We start from the raw sequence: 19,592 nt of genomic DNA, 5'->3' as shown, positions 1-19,592 counted from the left end.
ATGCCAGTAGTCCCAATGATTGGGAAGCTGAGGCAGGAGGATCACAAGTTCGAGGTCAGTCTCAGCAATTAAGTGGGAACCTATGCAACTGAGACCCTGTGTCTCAAAGTAAAAAAAAGGTCTAAGGATGTAGCTTAGTAGTAAAGCACCAAAAATAAATAAATAAAATAAAAACCTAATACTAATAACTTCTTTATCATTTAATTGCTAGAGATTCTGAATTGATAAATTATAATTTCCTTAACTGTTCATCAGTGTGTTCTCAAGTAATTCTGCTAGAAATATCTTCCTCCTTAAAACTTTTTCTTTTTTTCAAATTATATCCATAGAAGATTTCCAAGGTCTATCAAATGCCACACTTTTGTGGGTCTTGATATAAGACACAGCAAACTGATTTCTTAAAGAATTACTACAACATACAAAACCCCCAGAACTGTTTGCATTGACCAAGTTCCCTATGGTCTTGCCCACTGGGTACAAGTAAATTTTTGTTAACATTTTTCATTTGTTAAGTTGAAATTTATTTTTTCTCCTGTGTGAATTGAATGTGTTCATATCCTCTCGTTATTTATACTTCCATGCTATTTTCTTCTATCTACATAATGTTAAAAAAAAGATTAAAAAGAAAGCTAACACTAATTCATTAGACACTGACACCCTCCTTTAGAAACTGAACTCACTTGTAATTTTTAACTTCCTGTACAGCGGAAACCACCTTTTCATCTGCAGCTGACAGCTGCTGCTCTTTTTCTATTCTCTCACATTCTTCTTGACTCTGTTTCCTAAAATAAAACCAGTTATCAAATCAAAAGTTTCTCTTTGTGAATATCACTTCCCACATTCTATAAAATGCTTAGGCACATAAAATAGAAATTCAAACCTGCAATTTCATAAATCAAATTCTGGCAAATCACTTACATTTTCTAACTTCTCCTCTTAATTCTCTACTTACCAGTAAATAAAATAAATGTGAAAACAACATGTGCCCCAAGGGCAAGTCTCCTGTGTGTAAGATAATAAAAACTCACTTTACTTCAATGTGGAAGATCAGGACTGATCAACCTAACATAATTAAACATATTAGGATAAAGCAGGGGATAATTCTTTTCTCGTTTCTGCCATGGGTAGGACACTAAGTATATCTTTGTCATGGAGGAACTCTTTTCTCAATCCAAGACTGGTACCATAATAAACATATAGTCAGTCAAAGAAAAAATCTTCTAGAATATATCTTTTAGCTATGCAATTAACCACAGAACATTTTTCACACTTTAGATATCTATTTCAAAAGAATTGTAAATTAAGCAAAAAGACAAATCTGAGTTTTGATAATGTCTATCAACCAGAAAAAGAAGCTAAACTGACCCACTATCAGAGTATTATCTACTGACAAGTTTTAACTCTGATCATGAAACTCAAGATGTTCATCTACTGACACAAAGGTAGCCACATTTAAGGATTTAAAAAATACTATTTTCTGCTATCCTTGTACTACTTTAGCCATAGTTCCAATTCAAAAGATAATTAACTTGAAACTTAATTTTCCATAAATCAGAACTACAGTAAAAAAGGATTACTGATACCACATAGAAAAAGGGGATTATATATTCTTATATAGCTTCTCATTTAATTCTTCAGCAAGTATTTTATGAGTGGCTATAATATACTAGTTACCTTGTAAGATGCTAAAGAATAAAAGAGCTCACTGTTTCAGGTATAAATGATGCCTAAAGGAATATAATAATTTCCCCACTGGCTTAAGAAAGAATATGGAGAAAACTGAATCTTGAAGGACAGAGAGAATTTTGTTTCCAATTATCAAAGAGTTAGTCTGAGAGCACTACGAACAATCAAAACATCTTTATAAGAATATAAAATTGTGTTTGAAGGGATCCAAGCTAAAAAGTCAGTGAAGATATACATATGTGGCCAAGATCCATTAGAAAAAGGAAACTCAGAATTACAAGTAAGGCTGGCACTTTAAGGTACTTTTCTCCTATTAAAGATAACACAAAGATATGAGTCTGAACCAAGCCTTCATTAAATTCCTGGGCTTAGAGGAAAAAAGAGGCTACCAATAAAGGGACCCTTAATAAAAGCCCTAGTCTTTGAGTTTAGATTAGAAAGTACTGCACACTTAAGTGATGAACAGGCAAAAAATCCAAAAGGAACAATACTGAAACATTGAAAAGACAAGTCATTTTTGAATTATCTTAATTGCTGACTGAGGTTAAAGTGACAAACTTACTCAAGTAACCTCAACACTTTTCTAAAAGAAGATAACTTCGTCTTAGTCCTCAAATTTCATCTATAATTATCACAACAATGTTGGCCAATCAAAACTGACCAGGCACTCCATAAGACAAAATTCTGTGAGAAAAAATGCCACAGAAAAGGAAACCAGCTAATGGGGTTATCCGCACATGTTTTAAAATCACTGCGCTTTATATAGTCAAAAAAGTAAAGCCAAGAATATGAATTTCAGGGCTGGGAATATAGTTTAGTTGGTAGAGTGCTGCCTTGCATGCACAAGGCTCTGGGTTCAAACCCCAGCACCACAAAAGAGGAAAAAAAAGATTATGAATTTTGTCAAAGGATTAGAAACTATAAAACCAATAAATAGTGGGGTGTGGTGACCTACCTACAGTCGAAGATACTCAGGAGGCAGAGGCAGAATTATGAGATTAAAGATAGCTTGGAAAGCAGTAAGACCCTAGTCCCTTATGAGAAAGAGCAAGGAGTCTGGGGAGGTAGCTCAATAGTAGAGCACATGGCTCAAGGTCCTGGGTTTGAGCTGTAGTACTGAAATAGGACTGGGGTTGTGGCTCAGTGGTGAAGCACAGGCCCCACATGTGTGGGGCACTGGGATCAGTCCTCAACACCACATAAAATAAATAAAATATTGTGTCGGGCTGGGGATGTGGCTCAAGCAGTATCGTGCTCGCCTGGCATGTGTGCGGCCCGGGTTCAATCCTCAGCACCCCATGCAAACAAAGATGTTGTGTCTGCCAAAAACTAAAAAATAAATATTAAAATTCTCTTTCTCTCTCTCTTAAAAAAATCCTATAAAAAATAATATATTGTGTCCATCTACAACTAAAATAATATTTTAAACCCTGAATTTTTTAAAATCCTAAACTCAATGAATGATTTTAGCAGCAGATTTGGGAAGTAAAATAAATCCTATCACTTTTAAGACAGGTCAGAAGAAAATATCCAGAAGAAGTAAATCCAGAATGTAGGAGGCAGGGGAAATCAAATTCTAATATGCATTATTATAATCAGAAGAGAGAATGAGGTAAAATCAACATTTAGAAAAAGACTCGAAAATTCATCCCAAGCAACATAACTGCAAGAGGAAAAGTGGGTGGGGTGGGGAAAACTACACCTAGGCACTTCCCAATACAACTGTTAAAAAAAAAGAGAAAGGACTACAGAAACTAGAAGAGGGATAAGACCAAACAACAATGATAATGGACTCCTTAAAGAAAAAATTTAAAACAGATGGTAATTAATTGGATATTTTTAAATTGCTAAAACTAAGTAACAGTCAAAATTCAGTAGCCAAAAGAAAGATCCTTTAAAAATGGAAACTGGTTTTAACTCTAATCATGAAGTTCATGTCAACCTAATACAGATTATAAAGGTAGCAATATTTAGTGAATAAAATACTATTCTCTGTTTATCCTTGTACTACCTTTGATACACTAATCAAATCTATCATTAAAGGACAATGTTCAAATAGAATGAAAATAATTTCAAATAAGAAACCAACAGTGTAGAATGCAGAACTACAGAAACTTTAAATATGTGTATAAATTGAATGTCTTGTGGAGTTCACAGTATATGAAGTACTAACATACAATGCCACAACAGTTATCTGATTCAGGAGCTACTTAAAGCCCATAAAAAAATAATAAACCTATTAATCTATGTCAGGTTTTTATTAAATCCAGAATATATACCATGGCCTTTAAATTATGAGAAGATGAATAAAATTATAATTATATAATTATAATTCCATTATAATTTATGATTACATCAAGCTTATACAGGGGATGAGGAAAATAATTAAAAATATTTAAACTATTAAAAAGATACAAGGAAGAAAAAAAGAACAGGTCATCAAATAGAAAGCAAATTCTTCATAAACCACACGCACATATTGACATGGACAGACTTATATTTTAGAAAGTCCACTCAAGCGGCTATAGAGAAAACTACTAAGAATTTGAAATAAGTTATATACAAATATAAAAAATGGAGAATGAAGACAGATGATCTAGGTTAGAAACAGAAAAGATGACACAGGCATGAACTAACATAGTACCTGGGGATGAGTAAAAAGAGTAAAAACCACCGATGATGACTGAATGAATTTTGGAGGAGTTGAGAAAAATAGTGCTACAATTTAACTGCATTACAAAAAAATTAATTGCCATTTAGGTCATTCAGATTACTAGTAGGGACAGAGAAAACAAGTGTTCTTTTTTAAAAAAAGTGATAAAATGAGAAATGTTTCTTTGAAACAGGCCAGGAATTTAGAACTGGCCTGAACAAAAATTTGAGATTCTAAAAAGGTCGCTTGGAGATCACAGAATTTTAGAAAAGTTAATGGAAAGGTTTCAATATTTAATGCATTAATTAGGCAACAGAAGTCAAAATACCTAAAAATAGTTAGGTCTGTAAGAAGGTCTGTCTTTGCTTTACAAGATATATATATATATACCGAAGAGTAAAATCAGGTGCAAACAAACAAAATCTGACACAACCTATTTTTAGAGAATCCAAGTATTTTTGTGGATTAAAAACTTCAAATGAACTTTCAAAAAATAACTAGCTCCACACTAAGAAGATTAATATATAAATATATTCTACAAACAAGTACTTCTGTAATCATAACTCCTAAGGTCCTTGCCACAGTTCAATTTTGTGTGAACATCTGAGATATTCAAGTCCAAAACTTGTACCATCAATAAGTAAATATTATCCCTTTTTGAAGTTTTTATTCTACTAAAACATGTCATTCCAAATCACTCAGTATTTTTAAAGGTCCAGAGTTAGAGATACAAGTTCAAAACATTAGAATTACATAACTGATCACAATGAAAGGTAATTAAAATAAATAGGGAGATCATAGAAAGGGTCTAGAACTTTGAGAGGTATTTTCCACATCAGTGACTGTTAATACCATTTTACCACTTCCTGCCTTCATATGAATTTGACAATTGATTATGATGTCCTCACAGCCTTAGTTTATGGTTCCAACTACCTCAGGACTCTTAAGACTGACAATGGAAAGAAAAATGCAACTTATAGGAAACAAAACACAAAGGAAAAAAGACAAATCTCTACTTATTACAACTAGAAGAAATTGTAAATAATCTTAAGAAAACATAAAATTATCTATTAGTTCACACAGTGATAACAATAACAAACAATGAAAATCTTACTTTTGTAGTGCCATCTCATTTTTCTGGTAGAGTTCATTTAAAATCTCCACTTTCTGCCTTAGAGTTTTGCATTCCTCTTCCAGTCCAACTTTAGAAGACTGTAGTGAATTGCAGTCACCTTCTAATTTCTTTATTTGGTCTGTAAAGGATAAAACAGCTTATCTCTATATGTGTACAAGGACTTAAGAACTTGTTTGAGGGAGTAATGCCAAGAAAAGTAAGAAGCATGAAAGCAAGAAGCCATTCTTTATCTTTCCAATAAAATTTTAAGTCTTTCCAACATGGCAATTTCTTCTCAAAAAGAACCCACCTTCTAGATTACATTTTGTGGGCATCGAGGCTCTTAGCATAAGTTGTAAAAGTTTTAGATCCTCTTCAACTACTGATATTGTAGTTTGTGTCTAAAAATTGCAGAAAAGAGAGGTATTCTTAAAAGTGAGGCACAGGAAGAATTCACAGGCACTATGGGACTCTTACAAAGAACTATACCCGAGAGACATCCATCATCTGCTTAATTTGATCTTTGATCTTCTCGTTCCGATCACCTAAAAAACAAAAGACTTTTGCTTTTTCTTTCCTTACTTTTAACTCTATATTCTCCTAACTTCCTCAAACTAAATAATGATTGTGTTCAAACACCAGAAGAAAAAAATCAATTAAATAACTAAACTGATTAGACTAATGACTTTTAAGAGAATTGCAAGCTTAGATTTAAAAAAAAAAGGAGAGAGAGAGGTGAATTCCAGGCTGGGGTTGTGGCTCAGTGGTAGAGTGCTCACCTAGCATGTGTGAGGCACTGAGTTTGATCCTCAGCATAAAAATAAATAAAAGTACTGTGTCTGTCTTAAAAACAAAACAAAAAAAGGTGAATTTCTAGTTTGCACAACTAAAATGTTATCTATGCTATTCTTGTAAGATAAAAGCTATTCTCTCTCAGATCTATCTTCACTTGGGCAAGTAAGTGTCTTATTTAGAAAGATTCAATCCTCTATTTTCTCCCTGAATCTACTACCAGGTGTGGTTTGAAATACTTGCTATGTAAGCAATATCCAACTTGGGAGAAAACATCTGGAAATATTTTCCTCATCAGTAAACACTGTTACACTCCCTCTCTCTAGCTTTCTGATAGTCTCTAGCCTCTGTTCTCACAGCCTTAGTTTATGGTTCCAACTACCTCTGGACTCTTAAGACTGACTGTGGACCTTAAAACCACAGAGCCACAGAGATGATGAGTATCAAAATCAACTATCATCTGCATAAGTTAAGAAATAAATTTCTCTTACTGTACAATGTTCAATACTCTAAGTATTGTACAGGATGTGACTATTGTAGCTGCAGTGTACTTACTAGTTTTCAATGGGATAGAAAAGGTCAGTGTTCTTCACATGCCTATTGCTACATTATACCCCAGCAACCCACCTCTGCCAATGCAACAGACATATCTATAGATCCAGTGATATGTGTCTACAACCCTGAAGCTTAAGAAGAAAATCAGCTAGCTGAAAAGTGGCATCTGTATAAATACTTAATTAAAGACAGGAAAGCAAAAAAAGGATTCAACCTCCCTGAGACTGATCTTACCTGCTACCTCTCCGTTGGTTAATTCATCTGACTCATCTTCTCTATTTTGATCCTCAGATTCAGATTCACATTGTAACCGATTCAACTGTGTGATATAATCAGTCAAAGCCTAGAAAAGAAGCAAAAGGTTGGAAGACTCTCGATTTTAATTAAGAAGATTTCAGGAGAAATCATGAGATGAAACATGTATTTGGAGTATAAACTTACATTAATAGTATCATCTTTGTGATTAAGAAATACAAGTAAATCTTTCTGGGACTTCTCAAATGATTTGATGTGTTCACTGAGCTCAGCGTGTGATGTACACCAGTCTTTGACTTCCTGCTGCAACTGAAAAGTCAAAACACATGAATTCCTGTGGGTTAGGGAGGGGTTTCTGCACTGGATACATCAGGACTACAAGACTTAGACAAAGAAATAGAGAACCATACTTCTCGGTGGCCTGCCTCAATGGAGGGGGTTGAGACCTTGGTTAAGGAAGAGGGCAGAGTGGCCCCAACTCTCACAGCTGCAGTAAGAACATCAGAGTTCTCAGGAAGTTGACCCTGTTTATTGCATTCCCCAGAAAATTGCTGCCAATTCAAATAATTTACCTCCAGCAGGAATGGCTGGGCACATATGACTGTCTCCTAAATTTAGACTCCTTATCATGTAATCTTCCCTTGGCCAGTGAATCAGTAACTACTCAAAAGAGGATCATAAAATACTTAATTTTCTGGTTTAAAAAGTTTCTTTGAGGCTATGCAAGTTAATAACTGATTGACATTTGATAAGAAAAGCAATAATCCAAAAATCCAAAACAGATGGAGAACATATATATGCACTCAATTTAGGGAGCATGTTTAAACTTTGCATATCTAGAAAAGGTCCTACATGAATATTCCTTACCTCAGAAACAGATCCAAGAAAGACACAAGATAATGATATTCACTTCTCTAGTTTACATTATGTATGACATCAAATTTTCTTTACCTGCTCTTTCGTTGTCTTAAGTATGGTATTTTCTTTCTGAAGCTGACAGCATTCCAACTTCACCTTCTCTTCACGAAGCTTAGCTTCATTAAAGACAATTTGAAGCTAATGCAAAACACTAGAGTTAGTGAATTAATTCCAAAGAAAAAACAAAGTTATACTTTCCCAAACCAGACATCATATAGTTCTCATTTTTTGCACATTTTAGCACACTTCAAATTTTTGGTCCGCAACAAAACTAAGATGTAGTATTAATATCCCATTATGCCAACTATCCCATTAGCAAGAGTTGGCAGCTTTACCTCTGAAAATTCAGAAGTATTCACTGAAATGACATCTTCAAGCTTCTCTATAGATTTCTTATTTTCAATTATCTGCCAGGTGAAAACAGAACACAAAATATGCATTAGGATTTCAGTAGAAATAGTGATGTGTGTGTGTGTGTGTGTGTGTGTGCGTGTGTGCGTGTGTGTGTATGTGTGTGTGTGTGTACACACGTATATATATACTAAAAAAGATAAACACAACAAAATATTTGTCAAGCCATCCCATTACATTTCAGTAATGCAGGGGATCCAGCTTTGAACTAAGCAAAAAATCAAGAACTGAAAGAGATGAGGGAAAATGAAGTCATAAATATTTCATGGCATCCACAACCTTACTGTTTATGAGATAACCAGAAAAAAAGGTCAAAGTATAGAAAATCATAATGCAATAATAAAATGTTTTAGCGCATAGAAAATTAATTAATTACTGTTTCAAATAAATCAGTTCAAATTAGTAATTTTTTTTCTAGTGATAGAGAAAAAAATTTCCCAAGATCATTTTTAAAATTTTCTTATCTGAAGTAAAAAATGATAAAATTTAAGGGAGAATAGACTAATCTCACATACAGAAGAATTCCCAAAAATTTATAAAGATATTCGCTCCTTAAGGAAGTGGACATAACTCCCCAATCTTTGTTTGCAATGCCTGGGATTGAATCCTGGGCCTCATGCATGCTAGGCAAGTGCTCTACCATGAGCTGCATCCTGAGCTCGTAACTCTTCATACTTTAACTGTGGGCTGTGCATGGTAACTTCCAAAGAATATAATATGAAAAGGATTGGAAAGAATTTTTACAGTGAAGAAATCTGATAAATACTACTTCAGCTAGGTGATCAAGCTTACTTGGGGGTAGGATATTTCAGAACACACTCTCTACTATCTTTTGCAACTTTTATGTAATTACAGAAACTTATAGAAATTGAAAATGAAATATGTAAATAAAATTTTTTTAAGTACAGAAAATTGATTAACTCATTACTCTTTCAAGTAAAAAGTAAACAAATACTGTTCAATTGGACAATAGTTTTTTAGTTGATCTGCATGTTTCCAAGGGCAGAGCAAAGCAATATGAAAATTATCCAAGGTTGAGAATAAAAATATTTCCTAGGCCCATAAAAATAATTTGTTGTATCAGTACTTAAAAGTTCCACAAAATGGGCACAGATGTGGGTTCAACTTCCTTGACTCCTAATCTTACTTTAGTTAACAGCTGGACTAAGTTCAACTTAACCAATTTTACAAAATATTTCAAAAGCCAAATTAAAGCAACACTTAGCAGCAAAACTCTTACCAAGTCGTGATTCTTAGCATTCTGTTCTCTTTCAGATTCTAACATGACATGAAGACTTTTAGCTCTCTCATCCAGAAATTCTTTAGCTTTTTCAAGAAGCTTTATTTTATCCTGGGAAAAAAAGGTGTCAAGATTACTCACTCATTACATTTACTTTTGAGTTTAGAATGTAATTCCCCCCAAAGAAGGGATTTTTACCTTATATTTAGTTGCTTCATCAGAAAGAATCATATTTTGTTTCATGGTTTCTTGGATCTGTTTCTCTGATTCCTTTATCTATGTAAATAAAGCATTCAGAATTAAGATACACAAATTATAGTGCTACTATACAAGTTACTTCCAGACAAGTGACCCTTTCCAGAAGAAAGCAGTACTTAATACATATGACTGCTTAGAATTTGGATGATTTGTAGGAAATAATGAAGTAAAAACTTTAAAATATGATTTTTAAATTAAAACAGGTAGAAATGATTCAAGCTAGAACCAAGGGAGAAAGAAACAAAAAAAATAATTATACCTTCTCTTCATACTTTGAAAATTTCTGTATCAGTTCTTCATCTTCTTTCATGAAATTGATTATCTTTTGGGCAATTTGCTGTTCAGTGACTAAAAGGGGGAAATACACAAGATTATTACAATCACTAAATGAAATCCAATTACTCAATCTACTAAAAGAAAAGACATGTTATATGGTACTATGAGGAAATACTTCTTAGCATAACTATTATGCTTTTAAAAAGCAATCTATGCTTATTAGCAATTAGAGTATAAAATTATTAAAATTTAAGAAAAATATAAGAACAATGATATTTTGCTGGGCGCGGTGGTGCACACCTGTAATCCCAGTGGCTCAGGAGGCTGAGCTAGAAGGATCCCAAGTTCAAAGCCAGCCTCAGCAAGAGCGAGACACTAAGCAACTAAGTGAGACTTGGTCTCTAAATATAGGAGGTTTGGGATGTGGCTCAGTAGAGTGCCCCAGAGTTCAATCCCAGGTACCCTTCCCATCCAAAATGATATTTCAATTTAAGCTTATTTCAAAGATGGGAAATACAGTAAAGTGTTGTAGCTTGATATTCCTCCCTTCTCAAAACACTTTCTTTTCAGAAAATGGAATCATTTAATTCTTTGCAAAGAAAAACAGAAATGAAAGCATACTGATTCACATTACCATTCTTTAAATTATCTATTCAATTACTTAATGCATGATTAAATCATTAGCATAGAAATACTCTTCAAATGTAATACATCTGCATTACATCAATATTCAAAGTTAATCTGCCCCAAATTAAAACTTATCATCTCCCTATCCACAATTTGTTCCTCCTCTTTATCTCCTATCTCAGAGTTGGAACCATCATCATCTACTCAGTTATCCATGCTAGCAACCTAGGAATAGTAAAATTTTCAGGAGGTAAAAAAAGCAATAGACATTAAAAGTCACTGTATCTACTTCTAACATACATAAAACACACATCAAACACCAATACAATACAAGTTTAAGAAACCTAAAAATTTACCTTGTTATACTCTATCTTTTACCTAGAAGAGAGAAAAAAGATTAAATTTGATGTCAAACATCTGCTCAATAGAAACAGCATTCCTAAAACAACAGTCAGAATCATAACCAAGTGAGAATTTCATAACATTCTGGTTCAGAATAATAAATTTATAGGATTAAAAATAAGTAAAGGTTAACAAGCATTTTAAATTTAATTGGTAGTTATATTTCATAAATAGGCTCTGACATAAAAACACTAAGATATGTACCTTATTTCACAGTAAAGATGTGTGTGTGTATGTGTGTGTGTGTGTGTGTGTGTGTGTGTGTGTGTACTCAAAATCATTTACTTGATAATTCTAAATAACCAGGATAAAGTCTAGAAACAATGACTACTCAAAAGGAATTTGAGGAAACAATATTAAAGGCATAATCTTTGTACTAAAATATGCCACTTTCACTCACCAGAAAACATCTTAGAACTCCAATTTAAATTTGGCTATTGGCTGAATTTAGAAACTAAGAGGCTACATCATCTTGTTTCTACAAACCACTAAATATATAGCAAGAAATCTGAAAGGGAAGACTGCTAGAAGAAAATGCACAAGCAACAAGAGAAATGACAATTAACATATTCTGGAAAGGACAAAAACAATCATTTCCTAAAGACAGCAATAAACTGCCTGATAATAAAACCTAAGCAGAAATTTTTTAAAAAACATCACTAAATTTCTTTGTTAACTTAGCATATACTTGTCCTTTCAAATGTTATAAATGGTGATGGAATACTCAGATGTGTCCATGGATCATCCATGGGATCTTCGTAATAGGAAATTGCATTCAGAAAACTCCAACACAGAAAGAAATGGCATTTCTTTAATGTCATAGCCTTGCTAACCTTTTACTCAAAATGATAACAGAAGAAAATGGGAAGTAGCATAAAAGTGGTCATCTAAGGAAGAGACTAAAGCTCCAAAGTCAAATGCTGAAACTGAGGAGCAACAGCTAGGAACCAGATCCCACATAACCTAGTGAAAAGAGAAACAGGTATTGTTTCTTTCTTGAAATGAAAGAAATAAGAGAGAAATATAAAGGGTTTTCATGTTTTTCCCTTCTCTTCATCCTTCTATTTCCTTTTTCCTTTTAGCTGAGAAAAAGTTCAATGAGATTGAACTGTGAAAATTCCTCACAGGAATCCAGGCAAACAATTCTTCTATTTAAGAAGGGAATGCTTTTTAAGAGATCTTACACTCAATTGTACAAGGAGAGGAAACTTATCTTAACAATGATATGTCTGATATAATTAAGAAATCAAAAAAAGAACACTCAGATTTGAAAAGATTTGTATCCAATGCTTTTGGCCTCTTTAACTGTTAGGTTTTTCATATGCAAAGTCCATTTACCTAAAATAATTTTCTTCCAATTATGTTAAATAACTATGAAACAGAATGACCTACAGTACAAACATATGTATGTATAAGCTTATATATATATACGCTTATACATATATGTACACACATACACAGAGATAGACTAATTCTGCTCAGAAAAAAAAGACTTAATGAACAAAACATTTAATGGATTTTTGGACAACACATAATCTATACTTCCAAATAAAAAGGTATTTTCTGAACATATGATCAAATCATAAAATCTGGGAAAAATATATATAAAAGACTGGAAAAATTATCTTATCTCCTTTTTTTCATATTACTGTATTTCTTTGTAGCATTTCCCCCTGTTTATATGTGTTTATATTAACATACAGTTCATCAACATTTAAATCTTAGTTTCTGCTTTTTTTTTCCACTTCACATTTAATTGTGAGCATTTTCTGTACCTCAAAGCTTTGAAATAGATAAATCTGCCTACTATTCCATTAAGCGAACATACAATATTCCCTAAATGAATTATGTTGTGCTAAGTCTTCAATCTAATACACTGTTCCACTGAAAAACATTACCAAAATCTTCAAAGCATAGTTATTTCTTTAATATAGATTACTAGACATATATGCTACATAAAAGGATATTTATCTAACCTATCCCATCTTTTACCCACTTTTAAGACTTATGATACGTATGAAACTACTGGTCAGGATGGCTGTAAGAATTACCAGTTCTACCAACTGCACCCACACTAAATTATTTTATAAGGTTAGTTTGACTTAAACCACTAATCTGTGTTTTACCAACTGAAAAGGAAAAAAAGTGGGGGGGCAGTGGCTATATAAAATAATCCTTGTGCTTATGTGCTAAGGTATAAGTAAGTTAATTTACTCACAACAAGAACAGTTCTCCAAAAGAAAATGACAAAGGATACCAATCCAAAGAAAACAGTGAAAACTACAGGCTCCCATGGTAGTCCATAAAAATCAGGCCCAGGTTGATACTCATCAGGCAATGTAGTAAACAGCTGAAACAGACAAATTAGAAGAAATGGGAAACCTTAAATTTATAACAAAACAGTCACAAAGAATCATGGCAATTCTAAACCAATCTCCTCGTCAGAAATCCACCTCCTCAATATTTTCCAATAGTTTCTTCAAGAGAAAGGATACTGACAGTCTCATATTTTTTGTTCACTTGCAGTGTTTTCAAGTATAATGAATCTAAATACTTTTTTTAAAAATTTATTTATGTATCTTTAGTTTCAGGTGGACACATTATTTTGTTTTTATATGGTGCTAAGGATCGAACCCCTAACCCTAACCATCTAACCCTAACCCTAACCCTAACCCTAACCCTGTGCCTCATGCATGCTAGGCAAGCGCTCTACCACTGAAACACAACCCCAGCCTGAATCTAAATACTTTAAATTGAGCATACTTTAAATTTTCCAGTTTGTAACAGGCCCTATTATCATCACATTGCCTAACACCTGGCTAGAATCCCTCTGGATCATTATTTTCTTTTAGATAACCTGGTTTTTATAATTTAAAAAATTTATTTAAGACAAAAACTTAAATATATGAAAGAACTAATTAATTTTATGGCAACAAATAAAAACAATGAAACAATAAAAAGATTTCAAGCCCCTTTGGGTATCATTTGATAAGCTAGAAGAATACCTTACTATTCTGAAAAGTGTTTAAATAAAGAAAAGGAATCAAATATTTATCTCCTGCCTTAACTATACAAACCAAATAACTGTGTAAAGAATAATCAATCATAGCCAGGCGCCGTGGCACACACTTGTAATCCCAGTAGCTAGGGAGGCTGAGGAGGGAGGATAGCAAGTTCAAAGTCAGCCTCAGCAAAAGGGAATTGCTAAGCAACTCAGTGAAACACTGTATATAAATAAAATACAAAATAGGGCTGGGGATATGGCTCACTAGCCAAATGCCCCTGAGTTTAATTCCCAATACCCCCCCCAAAAAAAAGAATAATCAAATTTTTATTTGTGTAGGCATCCCATCCTTTAAATGAAGAAAGAAAAATCCAGCAACTCAGACCATTGCTATTTTGCAACCTATAATATATTAGCAAATCTCACCAACGTCACTGTTGACTAGTAGTCAACATCAAAGGAGAGGATATGCATATGTCAATGCAATATTTCCTATTAAGTTTTCATAAGAAAAAGAATTGAACCTAAACCTGACTATGAATTTCCAAGAAATATAAAGCAACAGAGAGAAGCTGAGGTTGTTAGCTCTGCACTTGCCTAGAATGCATGGAGCCCGAGGTTCAATCCCAGCACCACCAAAAAAAAAAAGGCAATAGAGAAAACAGGTTAAATTGTTGTACCAGGGGGATGTCATTTATTCACCAAAACTACAATATATCCTAGAAGTCCCACAAACATATTTTTTTCAATTATTGCAAAAAGTTACAACAAAAGGAGAAATCAATTAACTTATATGAGACTTGTTCTCCCACTGAAAGCAACCAGAAAGTTGGAATATATATTTGGTACCAGGGATTGAACTCAGGAGCACTTGATCACTGAGCCACATCCCCAGTCTCAGCCCCATTTTGTATTTTATTTAGAGACAGGGTCTCACTGAGTTACTTAGAACCTCACTTTTGCTAAGGCTGGCTTTGAACTCATGATTCTCTCTCAGCTTCCTGAGCCACTAGGATATTAAGGCATGTGCCACCATGCACAGTCAAAATATATTTTTAAAGAGCTATTTTTCAGATAGAAAGCCACAAGGGACATGCAACTGTCACCCCTAAGAGAAGGAGAACAAATAGGTGAGCATTCTACCTTGAGGCACCCTCTAGACCTCAGTTTGGGAAGGGGAACCCAAATGGGGCCTAACAGTCTCACTGAGGAGAAAGAGACCAGAGTTCCAGGAGATTAAGCAGCCAAAAACATGTAGAGAAAACTACCAGAAAGATGGGAGCCACAAAGAAAGAGAGTTCCAGAAATCTGCATGGAGGTGGTCTTGAGTTTGGGGCTACATTCTAAGCAGTACCTGCGAGGGCCAAGAACAACTATAAGCTAACCAATCCCACAGTTGGCACTGAGCTGGGAGAAGTCTGGATTCCAGCTAGCCAGAGAGAGTTGACATACAAAAACAGTATGGTCAACAAGCTCATGAAGAAGTATTTGATCCAGGCATGATGGCACATGTCTGTAATCCCAGCAGCTCAGAAGGTTGAGGTAGGAGGATCCCAAGTTTGAGGCTGGCAACTTATCAAGAGCCTAAGCAAGTTAGTGAGACCCTATCTCAAAAAAAAAGTTCACTCAATATCATTAATTATCAGGAAATAAACTCACAAAGACATACTCACTAGAATGGCCCAAGTGCTAGTGAAGATGAAGTCAAGTGAAAGTCTCCTAAATTGCTGGTGGAAGTATAAAATGATTGTGGTCATTTATTAGCATGGCTTGACAGTATCACATAAGATAAAAACATACATTAGACGTAGGAGGCAATTGCACTCCTAGATATGAGTCCACTTATAGGGGCATACATATGAAATAGTACTGTAGGAAAAATGAATCTATAGTTTAAAAAAAAAGTTATCAGTGGTTGTCTGGAACAGGTGGTGAAGGAACTCACTGGGAAGGATCCCAAGGAAACCCCTTTTCTAGTGAAAAAACTGTTCTATATCTTGATTATGGTAGTTTTTACATAGGTATCTACATTTGTTAAAACTCAGAGTGTGATTGCTTTGGCAGCACATATACTAAAATTGGGACAATACAGAAAAAATTAGCATGGTCCCTGAGCAAGGATGACACCCACATTTGTGAAGCATTCCATAGTTTTGTGGAAACAACTCTTCAACAGATGAATGGATAAAGAAACTGTGGTACATATACAAAATGAAATGTTACTTATAGCATTAAAAGAGAAAAAAATTATGGCATCTGCGGGTGAATGGGAATATCAGGCTAAGGGAAGTAAGCCAATCCCCAAAACCAAAAACTGTATGTTCTCTCTGAAAGTGGATGCTGACCCATAATGGGGGTGAGGTGGGTGGCAAGGGGCATGGAAAGAATGGAGGAACTTTGACTGGGCAAAGGGGAGGTAGGACAGGCGAGAGGGCATAGGGATAGGAAAGATGGTGGAATGAGATGAACTTCATTACCCGAGGTACATGTAGGACTACTACACGTGTTGTGTACAACTAGGAAAAGTTTTGTTCCATTTATGTACAATGAATCGAAATGCATTCTGTTATCATGTATAACCAATTAGAACAAATTAAAAAAAAACTCACTGATATTGGCTATCAAGGAATTACTGTTAAGTTGGGTGATGGCCCGTGGGTTCATTATACTATTCTCTATGCTTTTCTTTAAAGCTTTTCTAATTACATTTATTTTTTAATTAGTACATAGAAATAAACATTATAATTATTGAAGTAGGTAACATGACATTTTGATGCATGTATACACTATGTAAAGTTTAAATCAGGTTAAATATATTTACCTCCTCAAACATCATTTATGGTAAAACTTTCACAATCTTTTCTTCTAGTATTCTGAAATGTACAGTATGTTATGGTTACCTATAGTCCCCTACTATTCTTTCTGCTCTTATTTGAAAGTTTCCATGATAAAAATACTAAAAATAATTTTTAAATTAAGATATAACTTCAAATATTTAAAGGATTTCTATGTAGAAAAGAATTCAATTTTATAGAGGAAATCATGTGGAGGAAAATTTGGAGTCAATACAAGGATGAACTAGACAACAGAAGAACATATAGCCTTGTAAGAGAGTGACTCATGCTAGGAAATACTGGTGTAGAGGCCTCATAACTATTCGTCAGGGCCACAGTAAAGAAAATTACACCAATGAGTGAGAAACTAGACTAACAGCCTTCTAAGGTTTCTTCTAACACTAAGATTCTACTAAGATTCCATTGATCAATGAATCTGATTGGTGCACATCTCCCAAACACATCAGAGCCTATTACTCTGCAGTCCTATCAGATATCATACTACTTGTTTAAGATTTTACATTGACTTGTTCATAATTTTTGCATATATTTGTTAAGTCCTTTTCTTAAGACTTTCAAAAATCACAATCATGCCTTACACCTGTTAGACTCTTTTAGTCCTCGCACAATGTCCTGTACATACTGGGACATCAAAATGCCTTTTTGAAGGCTCCTTTCAAATCAGTCTCATAACATTGTGCCTCTTCTTTGCCACTCACGTCAATGTCTTACCTATCACTGCAAAATCACTGAGCATACCTGCACCACATTCGTGTACCCCGACCTAGACCTAGACGAGGGCTCTGTGCATACCTAAAAATATGAATAAAGAAATTCTTCCCATATCGTGAGGCTGTAAACTTTCCAAGTGATGTTGATTCATTCTGATAATCAAATTATGACTGTGGAAGACTGGGCTTTAATCACTGGAAATATCATTATTCTAACTGCCTGGCTTGTACATACTCCTTACCCAGGTAGCTGCCACCACCATGAACAAACATGGAGCCAACTGAAAAATGATTCATTTCTCCCCATCACATCTTTTCCACCCTGGTGGTCTTTCCTCCCCAGGTATTCATTGTCTTTATACCACCTCTGACTGCCTACATGAGAATTAGGGGGTGCGTGGGGGTAAAACCCTACAAAATGCCAAACACCTCACCAGACACTTTACCTTGTCAAATCATTTAATTCTTATGATTGGAGTAAGCATTATCTACATTTTTCAGATGGGGAATCTGATATTCAAAAGTTTAGTTATTTGCCCAAACTTCTAAATGATAACCTTGGGATTTGAAACCAGATCTACCTGGCTACAAAATCTATACATTTTACAAGGAAAACAACAACATCACTTTTCTTACACAAGTCTTGAAATAACACAACCTACAGGGAACAACTTCAGTTGAGAAGGATTACTGTCACAATGGCCCTAGGACCATCTTCACCTCCAAGCTCTAAAAGCTTTCTCATTCCTATAATTAAACTCTAAAAGTCCAACATCAACAAATACCATGAGGGGGAGGTAAGTCCTAAAATGCTTAGATAAGCTTCTAGGCAGATTAAATGTCTTGTTTGGATCATGATTTTCTTTAGAAAGGTCAGCCTTAAGTGACTCTTTCTAAGAAACAGATCTAACCTAATTCCTTTCATTCTTAAAACTTTCTAAGGATCCCCACTATTAATGGTCTAATGCTACTTTGGCTCATGACTTCCTTTAAGATTTGCTGGCCTCTCCAACAGACCATTCCCCTCCAACTTCACACTTTATACAACACCAACTATTCACCTTCTCCTGGCCTCCCCAAATATCCTTTTCTTCATGTTTCCATTTCTCTGAACACATTTCTTCTGACTGCCAGCTTCCCCCACCATCCTCCACCCCAGCCTGTCTAATCAACAACAAACCACATGTCACACTCCTGTTTGTCCTTTGCCTGTGCTTCAAACACATCTCAACTACTTTCTGACCTTATTGATCACCCTTCCAACCATAATAAATGCATTTATGGACAATAATGTTCTACCATCAAATAAATACCTCTCTTTCTGCCATTATCTTACTGTGTTTCAAAAATGAAAGGTTCTGAGGGGAAGAACCAAGTTTTTACAGGTGTACAAATGTCCAGCCTTGGTAGACAGCAAATCTTCCTCATATGCTAAACTAAGTAGCCATTAAGTCACACCCCTATGGCTTTTGTTTTAGGAGCTATCTACTCAAAGGGTCAGGAATCATTTTCATAAAGACATTTTAAGTTCTTCACTTCATGACCAGAAGTCACTTAAAAACTAATAAATAATCAACATTCTAATTGAAGAAACTATGTCAAACTTACCATCTTAGTGAAATAAAGCAAGTATGAATATAACAAGGAAAGCATGTTGTCCAAAAGGGTGGCATCTGGTGGCTCTTCCACCTTTATCTCCTTTAGTTTTTCTTCTGTATCAGCATCATCAACAGGAGTACCTTCTGTTATAAGTAGCTCTAAAATTGATAGGGGAAATGGCTATTTTATTTTATGCTATAGAATAAGAATTGTCTCTCTTCAGTTTCAATATTCATC

At 34.4% G+C, this 19,592-nt stretch overlaps 1 non-coding gene and 1 pseudogene across 1 annotated transcript; one reads left to right on the top strand and one right to left on the bottom strand.

Moving 5' to 3' along the window:
* Nucleotides 1-19,592, bottom strand: part of LOC143640273 (transport and Golgi organization protein 1 homolog) — a 39,877-nt pseudogene that overhangs the window by 5,621 nt on the left and 14,664 nt on the right.
* Nucleotides 16,240-16,346, top strand: LOC143640275 (U6 spliceosomal RNA). Its single transcript, XR_013154909.1, has one exon. It is a non-coding gene; the product is annotated as a U6 spliceosomal RNA (small nuclear RNA).

The sequence above is a fragment of the Callospermophilus lateralis genome, unplaced genomic scaffold (genome assembly GCF_048772815.1).
Source record: "Callospermophilus lateralis isolate mCalLat2 unplaced genomic scaffold, mCalLat2.hap1 Scaffold_160, whole genome shotgun sequence".
Lineage (NCBI taxonomy): Eukaryota > Metazoa > Chordata > Mammalia > Rodentia > Sciuridae > Callospermophilus > Callospermophilus lateralis.
This window is presented reverse-complemented; position numbering and strand designations above follow the sequence as displayed.